Below are 23,278 nucleotides of genomic sequence, written 5' to 3'. Positions count from 1 at the left end.
TAGTTTATCTCATACTTTTTTTTCTGTCTTGCTTTCTGGACTGGAAGTATAATTTTGTTGTTATAGGGAAGCCCTGGTGAGGAATTTCCCTCCTCCTCCAACCCCCACAAAGTAGGTTGGCACCATGGAGGTTGAATTGAAAACTAGTACCAAAAAATTTCAATTATAACTATAAACAGGTAGATAGACACATGCAAATTTCTTTGATATCACTAGTGAGGAACCCCTACCACTATCCCCTGGCTCAAGGGAAAATCTCTCTACCACTGTAGAAGTGCAGATCAGCAATAGTATTGCCATCACAATCTTAAATAGTTGCCTGGGGACCTGAGATATTAGGACTTTCCCAGAGTTACTTGGATAGGTTATCAAAAATTATATTTGAAGGGTTTGTTGGGAGATTACAGTGACCACTGATAGCATGATGTGTTGAAGGAACCTCTGGAGAAGAACCTAAGTTGGCCTCTAAGGAAAGGCATTGTGTCTCCTCTCCTTGACACTCCTTATGACTATGATTTTCATTAGAATTTGTAGGGGGAAAAACTCATATTGCTCTTTTTTTTGGCTAGATATTTGCTTTTCAAGATGTCCTTATCCTTCTTAAACAGGAGTATAAAATAGTGATTATAATTTTATTAAAATGAAGTATTACATATATTATATACTCTTCTTTTATTTGCTCCTAGTTATCCCATTCCAAAATTTTTTTACTAAAATAAGACTAGATATTCATGCTTAGAATTAATTGACTTTTATCATATATATATATAGAATAGTAATTTATATGCATAGTACTATAGAACATAGAAAAATATGTTTCTTGATCCTATCTTTTATTCATCACAAAATCAATCTCTGTATTCTATTTGCTAAAGAATAAGCATTTATTTAAAACCTAGTAGAATATAAGCTCCTTTAGGGTAGAGGTTGCTTCCTTCCTTTCTCCCTCCTTCCTTCCTTCCTTCCTTCCTTCCTTTTTTTTTTTCCTTTTTATCTTCAGTGTCTTACAAAGTGCCTGACATATGAGTATGCTCTTAGTTAATGATTATTGAATACAGGCATGAATGAGTGAATTCATTTCAACTTAACATTGACTCTTTACACAGCTTCAAGAAGTCTATTCTCAACCACAGTTAGAATTAGAGCATCTGTCTATTTTCTCTGTATTCTGTTGTGGAGCCTAATATTTTCTTGTGACATGTAATCAGATATTGCCCAGTATATGAAATAAAAATTATAATTCCTTCAAAACTGTTCGTAGCAGGCAATCTCAAAAGCAATGCTAACTTTCTCTGCCTTCAACTAATGATAATAAACAATGTCAAATCAGTTGCCTCTAAATGTTTAAAGTAGCAGACAGAAGGCAGCCACTTCAAGTTGCTATCAAACAAAGCAATAACAATATTGTTATTAAAAGCACACAGTGCATCAGATAATAAATATAAAAGATTTAGTAAAGCTGTCAAACATTCATTATTCTGGACTCCTGCTTAGGAATGTTCTTAGATCCTAACCTGACACTGCTGTGGGTAACATCCCTGGGGCAGTGTCGTCCAACAGGAGTTGAATGAAGTGTGAAGGACTGTGCTTATCTCAAGGCACTGATCAGAGTGTAGTTGAGATGACATTTATTAAATGCAAAAGAAATCTTCAGGAGGAAAAAAAAAAGTCATAATATCCACATCTATCCAATAGTGTGCTGTCTAGTGAGGAATCATTCTAAATCTGAGGCCATGCAGAAATGTGACTGAATGTGGATGCTTTTTATGCACTTCTCTATCCTGCCCCAGTACCCAGCTTCCAGCCTTCTCCCCCTTCAAATTCAACCCCTATGCAAACTTCAGTATAAAGCAATTTGTCAGGGCAATTGAGCACCTATGAGGTGGGATGTTCCTAGTAATTAAGGTTTATAACTGCAGCTGTTTTTTTTTTTTTTTTAAATTCTGGCTTTTAACCTTACGTTAGTAGGGAAAGCCATCCTTAAAACATCTGGGCGCCTTACTGAAACAATAGCAGTTTTCTGCAGTAATCTTGTATAATTTCTGGTGAATAGTAGGGTACATTTAAACAGTTCTAATGGAGTGAACAATACTATTTTAAAGGCCTTTGATCATTACTTATCTTTCAGCTGATTATAGGAATCTTGTTGGAAGCTTTCAAAGGATTTTTAATTTTGAATCTCTTTATGTCTTCAACCTAGTGATGACATTAATTTCCCCTATTGCCTGTGAAAGGAAGCATAGTTTTGTCCTCAGACGTTTTTTGTTCCTTGTGTCATGTCTTTTGTGCATGCAGATGGGACTGATTAATTCCAAGGCCTTTGCCACATTAAAAAATAATTTAAATAATCAAGGATGGGTGAAGACAACTAAAGTGTTTCTGTTTAAGGGTAAAACTGACAACAATACATAAATAATTTTTTTCTCCTAAAGAACAACAATTCTACACTGTTGCCCACTTAAACAAGCTGACTTCCTATCACAGGCAACATAGTTTTTGAATTAACAAGACAGTTCTGCTGTGTCTCTTTTGCTTCTGAGTATTAAGTATGAAAGGGAGGAGATATTTACCTAGACAGACTACATTTGAGCAGAAACGGGAGGAATAGAGGAGAAAAAGAGCAAGCACACAGTCCACTGTCCACCTCCTGTGGGGCACTTTTGACATAAAACACTTTGTGGTTGAGAAGATTTCAAAGGGGCAATTTACCTTAGACTTGTGTTCTCCAGTTTGTGGCAAAGTAAATGTGAATCTAAACTAAGTAAATATCTTACAGTCCTTACTTTCTCCCAGCAAAAGTAAAAACTTCGTGACTACAATACATCAGAAGTTCTGTATTTTTTTTTTAAATTTTTAAAATGCCTTCTCTTGCATTTTCTTAAATTGTTACACAAAAATGTAAAAGAATTAAATATAATCACAGGTGCGTTAGTATAGTTGACAGATAGTTGGTTTTGAATTCAGGAAGACTTGTGTTTAAAACCTGCCTTTGCTGCATCCTGGCTTTGTGACCCTGCAGAGTCACTTAATCTCTCAACTGCTCAAGATAACACGCTAAAAGTAGTGATTTGCAAAATTGATGCAGATCTGCTTTAGGAAGAGGTACTTTCTTCAGTGGGAGCTTACTATGTTAATGTTTTCATAGGTCCAGGCCTCCCCATCCTTCTCCCCCCCATCCTAAAAGAAAAACACTATCAACAACTGAACTAACAATATAATCCATTAGGCTTTTATTTTTAATGACTTGTGATAACACTAAAATAAACATATCTTGACTTCCTTGTGACTTATCAATTAAATTATATTAAACAAGTTGCATTCCCTATCAAAACTAACAAATGAAGTTCAGTAAGGTTGGAAATTCCAGAGAATATAATAACTAACATAAGTTTGAGGAGCATATGAAGAATTACCATTGCTGATCTCAATTGCTATAAAAATACATAGGGACAGAAAAGAATTCATAGGTACCCAATCGCTTTATAGAACAGAGTAGAGACTAGATTGATGAATCAAAAAATAATCAGAAGTCTTTGTAGGTTACTGAGTATGGGTCTAATAAATGGCTATGGCTTACAAGTGGTCTAAAGGACTAGAGTTTCTTGATGGTCTTTCAGAACATCACCTAGAATAATGTCAAAAAGGAAGCAAATAATCCACACTCAAGTAGAAAATAACATAGAATTATACTGAAGGCTATCACTTGAAAAAGAGTCCAAAGGCCTTGTTAGCTGTTGTCCTTCATGCTCAAAGAGAACCAAAATAATATTGCTATGTCAGGGTTAAGGTACAATGTGCATGACTTTGGATGATCAAACTAATATGAGCTTAAAAAGTTCTATTAAAAGTCGGACACAGATATTCCATATGAATGTGAGGAGTGGAGATGTCTCTAAATTTGTGTATCTCATGCTTCTTTTGAGCTACTGAAATTCTGCTTTGCTCATAGAGCACAGCTCCTTCTTTGATGCAGATATGCCATACTGGGCAGACTTGTGCCAGTGTCTCCCATGTCTCACAATTGATTTCAAAGTTCTTCAGAAAGACATAGTGTCCTTGCATTGCTTCTTCTGAACTCATTATAAATGCTTGCCTTGTGTGAGTTCTCCATAAAATAGTCTTTTAGGCAAATATACATTTGACATTTGAACAACATGGACAACCCATCAGACTTATGCTATCTGCAGTAGAATTTGAGTGCTTGGCAGTTCAACTCAATAAAGTACTTCAGTATCTAGTACCTGTGTTCTGCTTCTGGCATTTCTTCTGGAATTGTTGGGCAGCAAACACCATATAGACCATTCCTTGCACCTATTTTAAGTCACATTGGCTCTCAGGTAAATGGCCATCTTCCAAATGAAGAATCAGTTCATTAAGAAGGACTCTGGAAAGACTCTTGCCAGTAAAAAATAAGAGAGAAAGCCTCCTTTGATTGTCACAGGACAACCTATTTCCCTTTTCTTTATAGATTTTGACAATGGAGGCATCCTTGAACTCCTGGGGAAAGTCTCCAGAAGATTTCAGTCCTCTTTTGTATGAACAGTGGATCCTTTGCCCTGTAAATCCTCCTAAGTTACCTTCTGGATAACTCATGCAAGTGTCTAACCAAGGAATGAATAATTATCTTGGTTAATAGGTTTTAAAGAGACTGACCAAATTCTATATCATCTATTGGCTTCGTGTACATTCTTGATACTACCCAGGCATTAAGATAGGAAAAAGGCATTAGTTAAACTCTTCCAATTTGATTTGATTCAGCAGTTTTCATTGTTTAAATAGAATGATAGACTCTGGAGAATATAATTAGATAAAAACAATCAACATTTTACCAAAAACTTGGAGGTTCCAGTATCTACAGATAAAGACAAAGGCTAAACACACACACACACATAAAATCATATCATCTCCTTTATTTTCTTCTACAGATGATTGTTCATGGCAACTGTATCATTTCTGTTTTTACTGTCCACGTTCTCAATCAGTCCATTAGAATCTAAGTTGTTAACTTTATTAGGTATTTACTCATCAATAAAGATGGGAGTGTTTTTAAAAGGAACATGACATCAGTTAGGGAAGACTAGACAACTTAGGATATATGAATATGGTGGAATATGGCAGTAAGAGATAAAAAAATGAAGAAAGCCTCAGAGATACCAAGCAAGATTTGTATGAACTGATAAAGAGCAACGTGAACAAAACTCAGAACAATTATATAATTAAAAAACAGCAAAAGCAACTATGCAATTAAAAACAACTCCAAAGGACTTGAGAACTCCAATTAAATGCAATGATCAACTATGATGGCAGAGGACCACTGATGAAATATGCTATCCATTTCCTTAAAAAGAATGATGAACTGAAAAAGGGATATAAAAGAAATTTCAGTATAGAAATGTAGACAACTGTTTTTCCTAGAGAAATTTTCCTAGAGATTTTTTTTCCTTTTTCTGCCCTATGGAAGAGGGATAGTAGGGGGAGGGGAGATAGGAATAGGTTAGCAAAATTTAAAAAAAAAAGAAAAGAAAAGGAAGAAATGAAGGACATAGATATATATTTTGTTTTGTTTTTAATTCATAGAAGAAAAGAGAAGGAAGGTCATAAAGAATCATAGATATAGAGGATAGCATTGAAACAATGTATTGAATTTATTACATATTTAAAAAGAAAATCAAGGTGTACATAATAGAGACCTATAGTTTTATTATAATCCTCTCTTTCTATTCTACTATGCATATGGAAATTCTCTTTTAACTTGGTGGTTGTTAAGTTCAGAATAATAATAAAAGAAACTACAGGTATTTTTTGGCAGATCCTGAGGCCAGATGTCCAAGGGCTAGTAATGACCACAGGAAATAAGATGGTTTATATGTTTATATTTTGAGGTAGGCCAAAAAGGAGCCTTTAAATCCTTCCTGCTCGCTGGAAGCATATTCCCTGTTGTCTGAAGGCCATATGGTCTTCCTCACTGTGACCAAATACAGTCCAGAACATGATGAATGAAGGCATTTTTAAAAAATTCTAAAATATGTGCTGGATGAAATACATTAGTTCAACTCAAATTCTATAATAATTGATTATGTACAAGGCTTGAAGAATATAAATATTTGTATATATGAACATGTTTATATACCCATTTATATAAATACAAATGTATTATGTATAATATATGCAACAAATAATACAAACATTTTTATATGTGTGCATCATACAAACAAAGATTCCAGTGAGAATTTCCCTCTTCCAATGCAGGTCAAACCAGTTTTGTAACATATAGGCTCAGAAAGTTACCTGGGGCATTTAAAAGTTAACTGATTTGCCTGGGGCATCATCATCATCATCATCATCATAATAGCAATAGTAATAATAGTAATAATAATAACAGTAATTTATAGAGCATCTACTATTTGTCAGATACTGTATTCAGTATTTTACAAATATTATCTCATTTAATTCTCATAACAATCCTGTGAGATAGGTGCTAAATTATCCCCATTTTACAGTTGAGCAAAGTGAGGCAAATGGATCTTGAGTGACTTGCCTAGGGTCACATAGTAAGTGTCTGAAACTGGATTTGAATGAAGGCCTTCTTGACTTCAGGGTATGCACTCCATCCACTGTGCTACCACAGCTGCCTCCATGTTGATAGAAAAAAGTCTTTCTAACTCTGAGGCTAGCTTTCTATCCATTATGTCACACTATCTCAAATGGAAGCTCCATCCAAAAAGGGGAATTCATATTAGTCCAATCTAAAGAAATGAAATCTAAAGTCTTTATCAGAAAATATTAAGAAATGAATTCATAAAAGAACATTGATTACTACATAATTTCCAAAGCTATTTTTGTTTGTTAGTTCTGAGGGAAAATAACTATAACCTATACAGAAGGACGTGTACATTTTTCATAAGGTGTAGTTCACAAAAAGAAAATCAGTTTGAGTTAAGTCTCCATATGCTGATTTGCAGCTACAGGAAGTACATAGGAGAAGGAAGAGTAGGAAGCCCAAGAGATTCCGAATAGCAGAAGTGTTTTAAATCTTGACCCTGGGACTATCTTCTTGTATAACTTTTTGCAAGTTATATAATTTCTCTGAGCTCCAGTTTCCATATCTGAAGAATAATGGGCTTGGACTATTTGGATTTCCTACCTCTAAACTTTATGCTCAAGGTTCAGACCTTACTTAAATAATTAGTTTTGGTAAAGAAATGCAAACATTTGTATTTCATGATTTTCCCATTTTCCCATCTGAAAATAAGATGGACCAAAGTTTGGAGCTTTTACCTACATTCATACACCTATAAAACATGTAAGTAAAAAGTAGTTTAGGCTGTGAATTATCAGAAAGTTCAATATAATGACAATCATTTCTTTTCTCAATGCAATTCTCAGTAGAAAGATGGAACAAGGCAAAAGTTCCATCAGCATGAGCCACCTTCTAATGCTTAAATGCTTACCAAAGCAGTTGAATAATTGCTTTAAACCAAAAGTTCTATGGTAGATGTAATTTAATGCAATCAGAGGTAAGGGGGAGATACCCAGAGATCAACTAGTGCCAAAGAATTATATGCAACCCTTTCAGACATAGGGATATCTATCAGATTTTTAATGATAACCCTGACTACTTATTGCTTTTTTTTAACCTTTCTTAATATTTCTCACATTGAACACTGTATCCATATAGATCTGGTAGCCAGGAAACTGGTTAGGCTTCCACCTTCTTGCAACACCTCTCTTTTCACTAAGACTTGATTGGAAAATAATCACTCATTGCTATTTTAATAGGAGTAACCCTTGCTCATGCTCAACAAACGTGCAAGACTCTTAGTTATCATAAACTGTCCATTTATGTTTTGGATACATATACACACACATAACTTTGTTACCTTTAAGTATCATTTGCTTTGTATAGCCTCTTTACCCTACCAAAAACAATGTCATTTTGTTTTTTGATGCCTTTGTGTTTCACAAGTTTTCTAAGTACAACTCAGTATAAACATACACCATAAAACTGGTTGTGAACTGGCTTCAATGTCAAGAAGAGATCCAATTCATTTGGTATAACTTGAATTCCTATTCTTTTTTATCAATATGATCTTTTCTAAACTATTCACTTATAGATGCCAGCCCAGAAGTTAGTCGGTATTATGGATCTACATAGCCAAACAGATTGATATTTGTTATTTATTTGATTCATTTCACCAGTAGAGATAGCCAGGGCAGATCATTCTTCTTAACCTTCACTAAAGCCAAGAACCATCTACTCAGCAAAACTGAGTGTAATCCTTCAGGGGAAAAAATGGTCGTTCAGTGAAATAGGGGACTTTCAAGCACTCTTGATGAAAAGACCAAAGCTAAATAGAAAATTTGACTTTCGAATACAAGACTCAAGTGAAACATGAAGAGGCAAACAGGAAAGAGAAATCATAAGAGACTTATTAAGGTTGAACTGTTTACATCCCTGCATGGAAAGATGATATTTGTAACTCATGAGATCTTTGTCAGTATTAGGGTAGTTGGAGGGAAAAATTATATGTATGTATATAGATAGATAGATAAATAGATAGAGAGAGGGCACAGGGTGAGTTGAGGATGAAGGGGTGATATCTGGAGAATAAACTTAACAGGTGAGAGAATTATACTGGCAGAAGGAGAAAGGGAGAGGTAGAATGGGGTAAATTATCTCACATAAAACAGACAAGAAAAGGCTTTTGCAGTGGAGGGGAATCAGGGGAAGGTGAGAGGGAATGAGTGAATCTTATTCTCATTGGATTGGCTTAAGGATGGAATAATATCACACTCAATTGGGTATGGAAATCTATCTTACCCTACAGGAAAGGGGGCGAGAGAGCAGGGGGATGATAGAAGGGAAGGCAGATTAGGGGAGGGGGTAATCAGAAGCAAACACTTCTGAGGAGGGACAGGATCAAATGAGAGAATAGAATAAATGGGGAGAAGGATAGGATGAAGGGAAATATACTTAGTTTTTCACAACAAAAAGAAAAACATACTTTCACATTAGTCATGTTGTAAAGAAGAATTAGAACTAACAGGAGGAACCACAAGAAAGAAGAAACAAAACAAAACAGAAGGGAAAAAAAGAGCAAATAGTATTCCTTGATCTGCATTCAAACTCCATAGTTCTTTCTTTGGATATGGATAGCATTTTCCATCACGATACCTTTGGAGATGTCTTAGATCCTTGCATTGCTGAGAAGAGCTAAGTCTATCATAGTTAGTCATCACACTGGACATTAGTCATTGCATTGTTCTCCTGCTTCTGGTTACTTCACTCAGCATCAGTCCATACAAGTCTTTCTAGGTTTTTCTGAAGTCTACTTGCTTATCATTTCTTATAGCACAAGAGTATTCCACTATATTTGTATGCCACAACTTGTTCAGCCATTCCTCAATTGATGGGCATCATCTTAATTTCCACAGAAAGAGTTGCTATAAATATTTTTGTACGTATGGATTCTTTCTCCATTTTTTATGATCTCTTTGGGATACAGCCCTAGAAGTGCTATTGCTGGGTCAGAGGGTATACACATTTTTATAGTCCTTTGGGCATAGTTCCAAATTGCTTTCCAAAATGTTTGGATCAGTTCACAAATCCAATTTTCCCACATGCTAACATTTATCATTTTCCTGTTTTGTCATGTTAACCAATCAGATAGATGTGATATGGTACCTCAGAACTGTTTTGATTTACATTACTCTAATCAATAGTGATTTAGAACATATTTTTTTTCATATGACTATAGACAGCTTTGATTTCTTTGTCTGAAAACTGCCTGTTCATATCCTTTGACCATTTATCAATTGGGGGATGACTTGTATTCTTGTAAATTTGACTCAATTCTTTATTTTAGAAATGAGGCCCTTATCAGAGACACTGGTTGTAAAAATTCTTTCCCAGTTTTCTGCTTCCCTCCTAATCTTGCATTGGCTTTGTTTGTGCAAAAACCTTTCAATTTAATGTAATCAAAGTTATCCATTTTGCATTTCATAATGTTCTCTATCTCTTATTTTGTCATAAATTCTTCTGTTCTCCATAAATCTGACAGGTAAACTATTCCTTGCTTTTTCAGTTTGCTTATTATATCAGCCTTTGTATTATAAATCGTGTACACATTTTGACTTTATTTTGGTATATGGTATAAATTTTCTTTAAAGCATGTCCACACATTTTGGCTCTTAACTTAAGAGAAATGACAGTAGGCAGGCAACTAACAAAACTCCATTTCTCCATGTGTTACATAAACATGGCCTGAATCTCCTATACTTACTGGGATATTTTTTTCATGCCCTACTTTTATTTTATTTTATTTTTTTAGGCAATTGGGGTTAAGTGACTTGCCCAGAGTCACACAGCTAGTTAGTGACAAGTGTTTGGTCTGAGATCAGATTTGAGCTCAAGGCCTCCTGACTTCAGGGCCGGTGCTCTATCCACTGTGCCACCTAGCTGCCTCCATGCCCTAGTTTTCAACTTCCTGTATCTCTCCTCTTCAATTCAGGGATGTGCTGAAATCGGTTCATAAAAGATTGCAAAAAAATTGTAAAATTTTCAGTGTAAGCAAATATATTTGGTTTATTGTTCTGTGCATTGTCTAAACTTAACAAAGTGATGGATAAAATATTAATAATGCATATTAAACTTAAAAGTGTGTTGTGCATATATATGTACACATATGCACATACATATATGGGTATATATGAATGTACATACAAATATACACATATGACTGTTGCACATTTAGCATGTTCTGACTTCAAAAATATAGATTCTGAAGGGTTTTGTTATTGTGTCTACGTGGGTAGTTGTTAAAAGTACACATTCACCCCTAGTTTCTCTCCTGAGCTCCTGATGCATATATCTAACTGACTTTTGGAGATTTTCAACTAGATGTCTCATAGACATTCCAAATTTGGCATGGCCCAAACTAAGCACATTGCTTTTCTTTCTAATCCCATAACCTTTCTGAACCTCCACATTTTTTTCAAAACTACCCCTATCTTTCCAGTAACCCAGGGTGGTAATCTTGGCATTATGACTGAACCTAACTTTCCTTACCACATGTGTTATGAGTTACCAAATATTATATTTTATACTTCCACAGTATTTCTTTTATTTGTCCCTTTCTCTCTACTAGAGTCATCCAGGTGGACATGGATGGAGCACTGAACCTGAAGTCAGAAAAACCTGAATTTAAATCTAGCTTCAGACATTTATTAGGTATATGACCCTGGACAAGTCTGTTTGCCTTACTTTCCTCAACTGTAAAATGTGGCTAATAATAGCACCTATTTCCCATGCTTGAGGATCACATGAGATAATATTTACAAAGTGCTTAACACACAACTTGGAACATAATATGCAAAAATAAATTGCAGTTATCATCAGCTTCATTGTAATCGTTGTTGTCATCTTGTAAGAGTGAGTAAACCACACAGGCTCAAGCCCTCATGATCTCTTACCTGGACTGTTGTAATTCCTTTGATGTTCCTGACACAACCCCCTCCCTTTCAATTCTTCCTCTTCATGGATGTTAAAGTTATTTTTTAAAGTACAGGCCTGACCATGTCACTTTCTTAAACCACAAAGGCTAATAGGCATCTGATTCTTCTGGGATAAGACAGAACCTCCTTTGTTTCGTTATCAAAACTCTTCATATCTTGTCCCCAAACTTACCATTCCAACCTTATATAGTACATTCCTTGCTTTCCCATAACCTACCATTTAACCTAATTGGCCTCCAAATTTTTGTTCAATGCCCCATATTTTGGCCTTTTGCACTAGTTGTCTACTATGCCTGCAAAAAACAAAAACAAAACAAAAAAAACCACCATGTTTCTACCTCATTTTTTCTTCTTAGAATAGCTTGTTTCATTCAATGCTCTACCCAAGTGATGAGTTGTGGGGTTTTTGTTGTTGTTGTTGTTGTTTTTGGTTAGGCGATGGGGTTAAGTGACTTGCCCAGGGTCACACAGCTAGTAAGTGTTATGTGTCTGAGGCTGGATTTGAACTCAGGTCCTCCTGAATTTAGGGCTAGTGCTCTATCCACTGCACCACCTAGATGCCCCACAAGTGATACGTTTTACATTAAAAAAAGAAAAAAAAACAACATCAAAAACCTTTCCTGATCACAACTTTTAAAAAAGGAAAAAACTTGCATTTATTTTGAATATGTTTAACATTTATTTATCTATTTACATGCTGTCTTTTACAATAAAATATAAGTTCCTTGATGGCAGGAATTGTTTCTTAGGTGCCGAATAAATTCTTAGTAATTGATTTACTCATGTTAGTTAAAGATATGGAATGAATTTCTTCAATTTTGCACCATTTAATTTTCCTCTTTGTCAGTTTTCTCAGGTATTAATCAAAGCTAATGTCACTTTTTCACTAACTTCTTTAAATCAGTGATATTGGGACATCTGCTGCACAATATCTTTTAGGCTTTCATTTTTTTCTTTAAAGAGAAGCAGCCACTGAATTTATTTAAAATAAAAAAAATTATAGACCAATAACTAATAGAGGAAAGTTTATATTCTTCATAAAATTCATGGAAAATATGGTATTTAAAGTCTCAGTTTGGAGTTAGGTTGTTACTTATTTTCATTTCCTAACAATTCACTATTTACTTCTATAAGGAGATGCTCATTTTGATATATCAATGATAACAATGTCTATAATATTTTGTGGACTTGATAAAATAATGTACATGTTATTGAAGGAAGATTTTCTCAAAATAAAACATTTTAGCCTAAGAAATATTCAGTGGGAAATTGGATAAAAAAAAACAAACCTCATGGATCATCATATTAAACAAAAGTTTAGTGTTATAGATTTGAAAAAACAATATCGTAAACTCTTGTTATTGGTGAGGAGAACACCTTCACTGTTTCAGTTTTAGTAAGGATATAGGTCAAAATTAATTTTCTCTTGGATTTGTTTTGAATCAAAAGCAAAAAGGATATTTCCAAAGTCTATCCACTTTCACCTACAGACAGCCAGGGTTTGTTTTTTTTTTTTTACTGCAATTTAAATATTTGGAATCTCTGTTTAAAATGCAGATTTTTATAATAATTGTCAGCATGCTAAAAAGGCAGAGACAAATGTCAAGGTCACAATAGATTTTTAGCATTTTTGATGCCATAAATGCTGTTTGATTTGTAATTACTTTTTTTTGGTTGTATTAATTGTCATTCTTTTCTTTTTTTTATCTTCTTGAGAGCTCTGACTGGTTTCTTCTTTTATCTTCCCAATATCCTTTTTTTTAATTGTATGTATACATAGTTGTGCTACAAATATGGATGTAATATCTTAAGTGACATTCTAAAAATATTATTTGGAAAAAACAGTATTAATTTTGATTCTTAAACTCATTTGTAATAATTTAACATTCAAGCCTTTTTGCTATTTAATCTTCTCTTCAAACCAAGAAAACAGGTATGATGTAAGAAAAAATGTTACGGAGTACTTTTGAATGTAAATTAAAATAAAATAAACATATGGTTATAGAATATTTTCTTTCATTTTCTCATTATTTCATTAGGCAAATTCTTTCTGTGTTGCCTCACAAAACCCCCAAAAAGACAATGTTAGAATTAAAAAATATATATCTACAATAAACTGCCCCTTGATGACAGTTACATCCTTTTGTTCAAAACTAAACAAAAAATCTCTCCCTTATGTAGTATTGTGTAGTCATGTGTTAGAATAAAATTTCAGTCAGCTTTTACTTAATTGTTAATGTATGATCCTTTCTTGACTCCTCAAGGATACTCACTGTCTTTAATGTATGAATGAGTGTTTCACCTATGAGCACATGGTCAACAATATTCATGACTATATTATGGAATCTTGATGATACTTACCAGCTCTTCATCTGGAAATATCCCTCAGATTTCCCTGTTTCCATGAAACACTTCAATATTTCATTTAATCCGTGAATTCATCTATGTAGGTATTATCTTCAGTGTTCAAATTGCAGCCCATCCATAGTTGTCCATCCTGTGTGACTGCTGTCTGTGTTCTGCAAAGAACAATCTATCAAATGTGCCAGAGTCTTTCTAACACTCCATGAGTACCAGTGCAAGTGTATGCTCATCAAAATGTCTATTACTGTTACGAAGGATGTCTTATACAGTATTAAAATGGCAAGAGTCTCTATAATAAGCAAGGCCCTTCAGGCACTACTGTTGAAAAGAGTTTCTGCCAGTTACATCAGATTCCAGAGTTCCTCAATGAAATTCATGACCACTCAAAAGAGAATGGCTTAACAAACCCCACAGGCAAAAATCAAATGGATAAAGGAAACCTTTTGTCTAGATAATAATATGCAGGGGAATGAGCAGTGCATTGTGTTAGCACATCAGTATATCTGTCATAATTAGGACTACAAATGGACAACTATCTGGACCCAGAATTGAAAAGGAAAAATGAGTGGAGTATATCAGTGAAACTGTAGAGCTCTTTTAATAATTCTAAGCTCCGGTTCACTCTCCTTTCCTTTTCCGCGCTGAGTCTGCAGCCATGAGTATGCTCAGCCTTCAGAAGAAGCTTGCTTCTAATGTCCTTAGATGTGGAAAGAAGAAGGTATGGCTTGACCCCAATAAGCAATGAAATTGCCAACGCCAATTCCCGTCAGCAGATCCGGAAGCTGATTAAAGATGGGCTGATCATTCGGAACCCCGTTACTGTGCACTCTCGTGCCAGATGCCGGAAAAAAACTCTGGCGCGATGGAAGGGCAGGCACACGGGCATTGGTAAGAGAAAGGGCACTGCCAATGCTCGTGTGCCTGAGAACGTCACCTGGAGGAGGCGATTGAGGATTCTGCGCCGTCTGCTCCGAAGATATCGTGAATGCAAAGAGACTGACCGCCATATGTAGCACAGCCTGTACTTGAAGGTGAAGGGAAATGTGTTCAAGAATAAGCGGATCCTCATGGAACACATTCATAATCTGAAGGTAGACAAGGCCCGGAGGAAGCTCTTGGCTGACCAGGCCGAAGCTCGCAGGTCCAAGACAGAGGAAGCAGAAAAGAATCGGAAGAGCGTCTGCAGGCTAAGAAAGAGGAGATCATCAAGACTTTGTCCAAGGAGGAGGAGACTAAGAAATGATCCTCCCCTATCTACTCTGTACATAATACATTTTGCCCATACAAAAAATCTTGACAGATTGTCAAAAAAAAAAATGATTCTAAGCTCCCCTCCCCAATCTTCCCTTTCATTCTAAAAGGTAGAAACATGTCTTGTCTAGGAATAGGAGTCAAATATGGTAGGGTTTTTTGTTTTGTTTTGTTTTGTTTTGTTTTTGTTGTTTGTTTGTTTTTGTTTGTTTGTTTGAAGAGCTCTTGGGATTATAAGTCATAGTTGCCACACACTTTCCACCAATGGTAGTAGCATTGATTTGTTTCAAAAGCAAGAACCAGAGGTAGAAAATATGGTTAGGAGGGGAAAAGGGAGGGTGGGGAGAGAAAGTTAAATGAATGTTCTGCAACTGAGCAGATAACAAGATGTCCATGAAGGATAAACTCTGGCATATAGAAATTGTCACACATATCACACACATACACATTCACATATCCACCACGATAATAGTACATTTAGAATATCCATTTGCAACGTCACTTTAATATTACTGAATGTGAAAGCATGGTGTCTTGTGAATACTAAAACTCCAATGGAAAAATAAGAGGCAGAATACAACACTACTGTCTTCTGTGACAGGATTTTTTAAAACATTTTTAATATATAGCTTCCATTATATTTCCTGACTTTCGAGTTTGGGAAAAATCATATCCATGGGAGAGAGAGATGATTAAAATTAAAAGCACATTAATTTTCATTCCATTAAAATGATGTGCACCCCAGAAGTGCCCTGCTAGAAAATCCCTGGCTTCTTGCCTTATTGTCTAACACTGCTGGTGATTTCACTTAACTCCCTACCATGACCCTCTGCAGGTAAGTTTCATGAATGCCTTTTGGCTATCCAACTGTCTTCATAAACAACATAATACTTGTCTCCTAGAAAGCACTGTGGTATATAATGGTACTGCCTGGATCTAGACTGAAAATTAGGGCAACTGATTGCTGACAGCTGAAATGAGATTTTAATTAACCATGCCAACATCTTCACTCTACTGAGCAGGTAGCCAAATAATATGTATTAGAAAAAAAAGGGAGCTCTACAGTAGAATGTAAGCCCCTCATATATAACAAGTACATTCATTATCATATGGACTTTAATGTATAAAAGTGAGACATCTGCTGAAGTAACTAAATAAAAAATATTTTAAATTGAAATTTCTGAGCTTTCTAGTAAAATTCATTGAGGAAAGCAAACAAAAATAAAACCAAATTAAAAAAATCAACAACAACTATGTTACTGACTAGCAGAATGGCACAATGAGTAGGATGATGGTCTTAGAAACACAATGACCTGTGTTCCAATTCAACGTCTTCTGATACATACTGACTCTGTGACTACAAAATGTCACTCAAGCACTGAGAATTCTAGGCAATTCTCTATGACTGGAAATTTTAGAAAAGCTGCCAACTTGCATTAGCAGAGGGAATTTCTAACTCGTAAAGTTCTCTATAACAATGATATAATCAGTCTAGTCCCTAATCTGTTTTTACTGACCTTGAGATCATTAAACATATCTATACTAACTTTATTTATGGTTAACGTAATTTATTTTCCTCAGTGATTAAACTCTTCTTTTTCTCCCTCTCTGATTGATCAATCTCTATTAACACACACACACACACACACACACACACACACACACACACACCAAAACCCTTCTAATAAATGTACATGGGCAAGCAAAATAAATTCTGATATTGTCTGTGTCCAGAAAGTATATGTATCAATCTGCACCCTGTCTATCATCTTTCTATCAAGAGCTGGGTAGCATGCTACAGGCATGGTGCGTTGCAATCATGGTTGGTTATCAGAGTTCTTAAGTGTTTCAAAATTTATTTTTTTATGTTTTTGCTGTTGTATAAATTGTTCTCCTGGATGTGTTCACTACAGTTTTCTATCATTTTTTCAGTCATGTCCAAATCTTTGTTACCCCATTTTTGGAGATTTCTTGGAGAAGATATTGGAATGCTTTACCATTTCTTTCTCCAGATTATTTTACAGATTAAGAAACTGAGGCAAACAGGGTTAAGTGATTTGCTAGAAATGTTCACTTTATTCTACATCATTTTGTACAAGTTTTACCAGGTTCCTCTGAAACTGTCCATTTCATAATTTCTTATAGCATTCAAATATATTCATATTCATATGCTATAATTTGTTCAACCATTCTCCAAGTGATGAGCACCTCTTAGTTTCTAGTTTTTGCTACCACCATAAAAATTATTTTATATTTGCTGCATCATAGGGTATGTACCATTTGGTAACATTTTGAGCATAGTTTTAAGATGCTTTCCAGAATAACTAGACCAATTCACAGTTCTAGCTACCATGAATTAATATACCTGTTTCCTCACAGTCTCTTTAACAATCAAAGAACTTGCTCCAAATAATTTTTCCTACTTTCCTGTTTCCCTTGTAATTTTAGATGTATTGGTTTTGTTTGTGGGGAAAAAATAATTTTATCTAAACAAAACTTTCCATTTTCTTTTCTGTAAACCCCAGGCCCTGTCAACTAGATATCTGATTCTGTAGGTCCAGAATGAAGGAACTGAAGTTATCCTTCTCTGTTTTGTTTTGCTTTTTTTTTTTGTTTTTTCCTATGCTTCCTGCCCTGGTTACTCAGCTGAATGCTTCAGATCATATTGAGTGTTGAATCTGAGATTCCACTCTAGGGTCAGAGCCACACAACTTTCTCACTTTTGTTCCTGCTCCTTGTCCAATACTCACCTTCAGCATAAGGAATTTTCTTTGCTCTTCTCTGCCACTCCTCAGCATAGGTCAACCTTCTCCTTCCAAACTGTGAGTCCCCCTCTCCCATCTGAACTGTGTCTCAGACACAACTCTGAGGTACTGGTGTTTTCTCCTATGCCTGATTTATTTTTCTTCTTTAGTACCAGGGGCTATTGGATCTTGGACCTCTTACTGACCTACTGCACAACTGAGAGGCCCAATTCAATGTCTGTGCTAGAAATTTCCACTCTGTACTCTCCAGGTTAGAGCCTCTTCTCAGTTACCTTTCAGTCTCCTTATGAAGACCTGGGTTAGAAAAATGACTCATTTTTCACAAATGAAGTTTTTTTTTAAATTTTCTTTTTGTTTTTTCTCTTGGATTTCTGAATCTGGAATTGGCCTGCTGTTTTTTCTAGGTCATTGTTGGACTAGTTGCTTGGGAGAGTTGGGCTGTACTTTTTTTTTGCTAGGCAATGGAGTTAAGTGACTTCCCAGGGTCACACAGCTAGTAAGTGTTATGTGTCTGAGGCCGGATTTGAACTCAGGTACTCCTGAATCCAGGGCCGGTGCTCTATCCACTGCACCACCTACCTGCCCCTGGTCTGTACTTCTTCCTGCTTATTCATCTTGGCTCCTGTCATACCTATATTAACTTTAAACAGCAATGACCATATATTCCCTATATAGCTATTTCCATGTATTTGATATTATATAACATAATATAATTATATAGCATAATATGATACTATATAACATGAGATAATATAACATAATGTACCATAACATAGCCTGGCATGGGAAAGCATGGTACTTGATTTTATCATATATATATATATATATATATATATATATATATATACACACACACATATACACACATATATACATACATATACACATACATACATGTTTTATAAGGTTACCTGAGTGTTTTGATGTTTGAGCATTAGATAGATAAAGATATTTCTCTCACGCTCTCTCTCTCTCTCTAGCACTCTCATGTATTCCTACAAAATGCACTCTCATGTATTCCTACAAAATATCCATTGTATCATTTGATTTTCACATCAATCTTATACAGTAAAACATTAAAGTATTATTATTCCCATTTTGCAGATGAGGAAATTGAGGCATTAACAGAGATGTGAAATGTTTTGCTAAGGTCCCAAAGCTAGTAAATTGTAGAGACTGAACTTGAACCTAAGAGAAGAAAGTGTCTGCAGCAATTAGAACTAAAAATTACCTAAGACTCATATACTACTCAAAATCATATCACACTGCAATACCCAAAATGAAACCCCTCACTACTTTAAGTACTTCTCCAGTGTTTGCACCTTAGCCATATATAACTTCTTTTCTACTTTAATGCTCTCACTACTGCTTTTTCTTAATATAATTGTCATTTTATAAACATTTATAGTTTGATGGATCCACAAAGCATTGTGATTATACAACAGTCTCACACCCTTCTCGAGGTAACCAAGGCAATGAGAACTGCCTCTTCCATTTTGAAGCTCTTTGTCTCATTGTCTTTGTCTCTCTGTGCTCCTATCTCTCATTTTTATCTCATCTCTTTCTCTACATATGAAAGCATGATTCTTTTGATATATGTGACTATATTTATGTATTATATATAATATGTATATATATATATATATATATCTCAAAGAAAACACAAATTTCCTTATGAGAAAAACTTGTGATTTTTCATGTTTAGAGGAGAATTGAAGAAGAAAGTCAGTATATATATTTGCATGTAAGGACAATTATGTTTTCCCCAAATTCAACTTAAAGAACAGGGTGAATACTTCTTAGAATTCAAACCTTATGCAATGTATTTTTCTACTTTTTTCTTTTTTCCAATAAATATTCTTGTTTGTTTTTCTTATCAAAATAAACCCGTGGTCTTCTTAGTTTTGAAGTTACACCTACTAGGCCATTTTTACATGTTGACTGAAGCAATTGAGGGGGAAAAAATCATTCAAATTTTATTCATAGGAACCAATAGAGAGATGATCCAATAGGATGATAAGACTGTATAGACTGCAGATTTCAGGACGGTACAGATTATAAACTCGAGGACAAATCCACATGTAAAAGAGCAAGTTCTGCATTAAAGTGGTAGAAACATCAAAACATTAAATGAAACCATCCTGGTTCTGTAATCAATCTATTCATTGCTAACCATGGGAAAGCAAAGAGCCTTTTTGGAGGCCAAAGAGAAGCCTGCAATTTCTCCCTCTTGCCCCTAAGGAGTGTTTTGCTTTTTAGGAGTTCAAAATATTTAAAAATCAAAACAAAATAAAAAACTTTAGACACCAACTCATAGTTCTGACAAACACAAAGTGAGTGAATATCTATTCTAATATTTTCCTCCTCACATGAAAAAGCTAGTCTCTGCTGGGGAACATTATTGTCCCAAGAATGTAATATCTTTTGACAAAAACAGCAAAAATTCTTTTAAAAATGTCATTAAGTTCATGAAACCTGTGTCAATGCAAGAAGGAGAACTGGTAAATATCAAAAAGTTCATAGCATGATGGGGCTCCTCTCTGAGCCAAAATTGCCACAGTCTTCTCTAGTTAAGTAAGAGATATATGGCATCTTATCTTCTTAAAGATATTGTAGTCCCACACTTGCTATGTATGTCACATGTTCCAAATGCACTGTGATATTGTAAGAATGTGTTCAGAATTTAAGTGTGTCTAGACTCATAAGAAGCATGGTCAAAGGAAAGAGTCTGACCTGGTGTTTTGGGGAAGGAGGAATGAAGTTTTAAAATAATCACTGCTTAATTTAACTTCAGTCAATTTTTGTTCTTTATGTAATAATAAAAGATAAAACTCGAAAACATACTTTCTCATCTCTGTTCCTGAGAAAAGACTGAGGCTGATTTTCTCAAAGATAAAGGTGTAATTTTGTTCACATTTTGAATTTACATTAACTCTTTGATGCCATTCCTCTAGTGGATGCTCAGTACCATCCCACCAACGTATGCTTTGCTAAATAAGCAGGAGCAAGTGCTGGACATCTGCAATCTTATTGATGTCCAGAGCTTCCAAGGACATTCCTTCTACCAATGCAGGTTAACTCCATCTCTGCAACTTGGAGTCTTAGAAAGTTGTTTAGATGAGGGCTTCTTAGACTTTCTTCCACTCATGACCCCTTTAGTGTTTCTTAAACTGTGAGTAATGACCTCAAATGGGGTCATGACCTACAGTTAGAGCACCAAAAGGCCAAGTTACTTGCCTATAGTCATACAAGCAGTATGGTTCAGTGGAAGTTCTTCCTTGAACTCAGGTTTTCCTTGCTCTGAAGCTGACTCTTTTACAATGTCACAATAAGCCCTCTTAACAGACATATATGATTTTTTCTTCTATATATAATTCTTTTCCCACATGATAGGCTAAGAATCTAGCAGTGGTACCTTATTTAGTTTCTATGTTAGGTTGAAATGAATTTAACATAATTGAGATAAAAAAATTATTTAAACTTTATTCCTAAGAACCAATAGAGACATCATCCATCAGAAGAACAAGTACTCCAGTGTATAAACTCAAGGACAAATCTACAAATAATTTAGAAAGTTCTATTTTGAAGTGGTAGAAACAACAAAACATTAAATGAAGTGACTCTAGTTCTATAATGAGTCTATTCAGTGCTGACCACATTAAAGCAAAGAAAATTCTTTGGTTGTTGAACAGTTAAATCTGCCCATAAGAACAAGTTATGGTGGCATCTAACTTTACTATAGACATGGTCTACCTCATTTCAATATGGAAATGCCTTTGGTTAGCAAAGCAGGTGTAGTGACTCACATGGTCTTTAGAAACCAGTTGAATTGGAAGGGTAAGGAATATATGTGAGTAGGACATCTATGTGCTCAAGTGACCAGGAAACTGATTCAAGGGAGGCAGAGACCCTTCAGGTCCCAGTGATATCTTGGTTGACTTTTAGGGAAAATGAATCCTTCTTGTAGATTAATGGGAAACCTTAGGTCTTTCATACTTCTGTTCTCTAGCTATAGAACTTAGTTATCCTTCAAAGCCCAGAGCAATTGTCATATTGTCTAGGAAATCATACTTCTGTGAATGCCTATGTCACTTATAGTATATATATTAAAATGTAATTTTTTTACTTAATTACATAAAATCTTTGGGCCTCAGTATCTTCATTTGTAAAAGAGGATTAGACAATGATCATAATTAATCAAGGATTTTTAACTTTAGGTCTATGAAATTAAAAACAATTCATAACTGCATTTAGTATAATTAGTTTCCTCTGAAATTCTCTCTCTTTTTCTCTCTGTATGTATATATACATATATATTATATATATATATTATGCATTTGAAAATATTATTCTGAGAAAAGATCTGTCTGTTTTGTCAAAAAGATTTTGCCAAAAGATTTTCAGGACACAAAAGTACCTCTGATCTATAAGATTTCTTTCATCTCTAAATTTTTGTTCAAATGAAGTTTTAACAAGTTCAATCTCCACCACAAAATGAAGAAAAGCATTTCTAAAGCTGATACAGTCCTGTGTTGTTGTCATGGAGCACTACAGTGTCTAAAGAATTGAAACTGAGGATGATCCAAAGGGCAGTGAAGAGGTACAAGTTGAATGTACTCTGGCAGCAACACATTCTAAACAAGAAATTACAATGGAGAAGTGGAGTCATGGAAGCCATCCAAGATATATGTGAATGAAAAAGAATATGAGTTGGTAACATGACAAGAAGAGAAGATAAACTTTGGGCAGCAAATGCATAGTACTTGTAGCCCCAGAATGTTAAGAGAAAATAAGAAAATTTCCTCCCTCCCCAAACTGGAGGGATCCCCCATGGAAACATGTATGGACACGGATAAGTTTTGCACAAAACAGTTAGATATAGATAGGTTGTAAGTATTATTGAAAAGAATGATTGAAGATTCATTTGTGTATTTGAGATTATTATTAAATCTCTGCATATATTTCTCTTTTTCCAACATGCGTTTCTGACTTCTCAAATGGACTATAAGCTACTCCTTCTATTATTTATTTTTTTGGTATTCCCTCTGCTGCCATAGTGCACAATGCATAGTTAGGCAATTAAAAATACTTACTGATTAAATATTGGTTGATTGTGCTTTATGCTAGTTCTTGCTAAGTTGACTTCCAGTCTGAGTATAGATGTATATAAGAAACTTGTATTTCTTTAACTGATCTCCTTCACTTTAGTTTCAAAAGTGATGATATAGTTCTGATTTTGTCATAGAGTTGTATTAAATATACTCTGAAATTATCTGTAATCCATAGGGTCCTGTGGTAAGCAAATCTGTATTTACATATGTATGTATGCATATATATAGACACTTACATACATACATATATACTTATGCACATCTCTCTCTCTC

The 23,278-nt window shown here is 34.8% G+C and overlaps 1 pseudogene; it reads left to right on the top strand.

Annotated features, from left to right (window-relative positions):
• Window positions 1-14,533: 14,533 nt before the first annotated feature.
• Window positions 14,534-15,122, top strand: LOC114046308 (annotated as a pseudogene).
• The last annotated feature ends 8,156 nt before the right edge of the window (window positions 15,123-23,278 follow it).

Source organism: Vombatus ursinus, unplaced genomic scaffold (assembly GCF_900497805.2).
Source record: "Vombatus ursinus unplaced genomic scaffold, bare-nosed wombat genome assembly UNPS02014781.1, whole genome shotgun sequence".
Taxonomy (NCBI): Eukaryota; Metazoa; Chordata; class Mammalia; order Diprotodontia; family Vombatidae; genus Vombatus; species Vombatus ursinus.
Note: the sequence above shows the minus strand (reverse complement) of the source record. Positions and strands in the feature narration are given on the sequence as shown.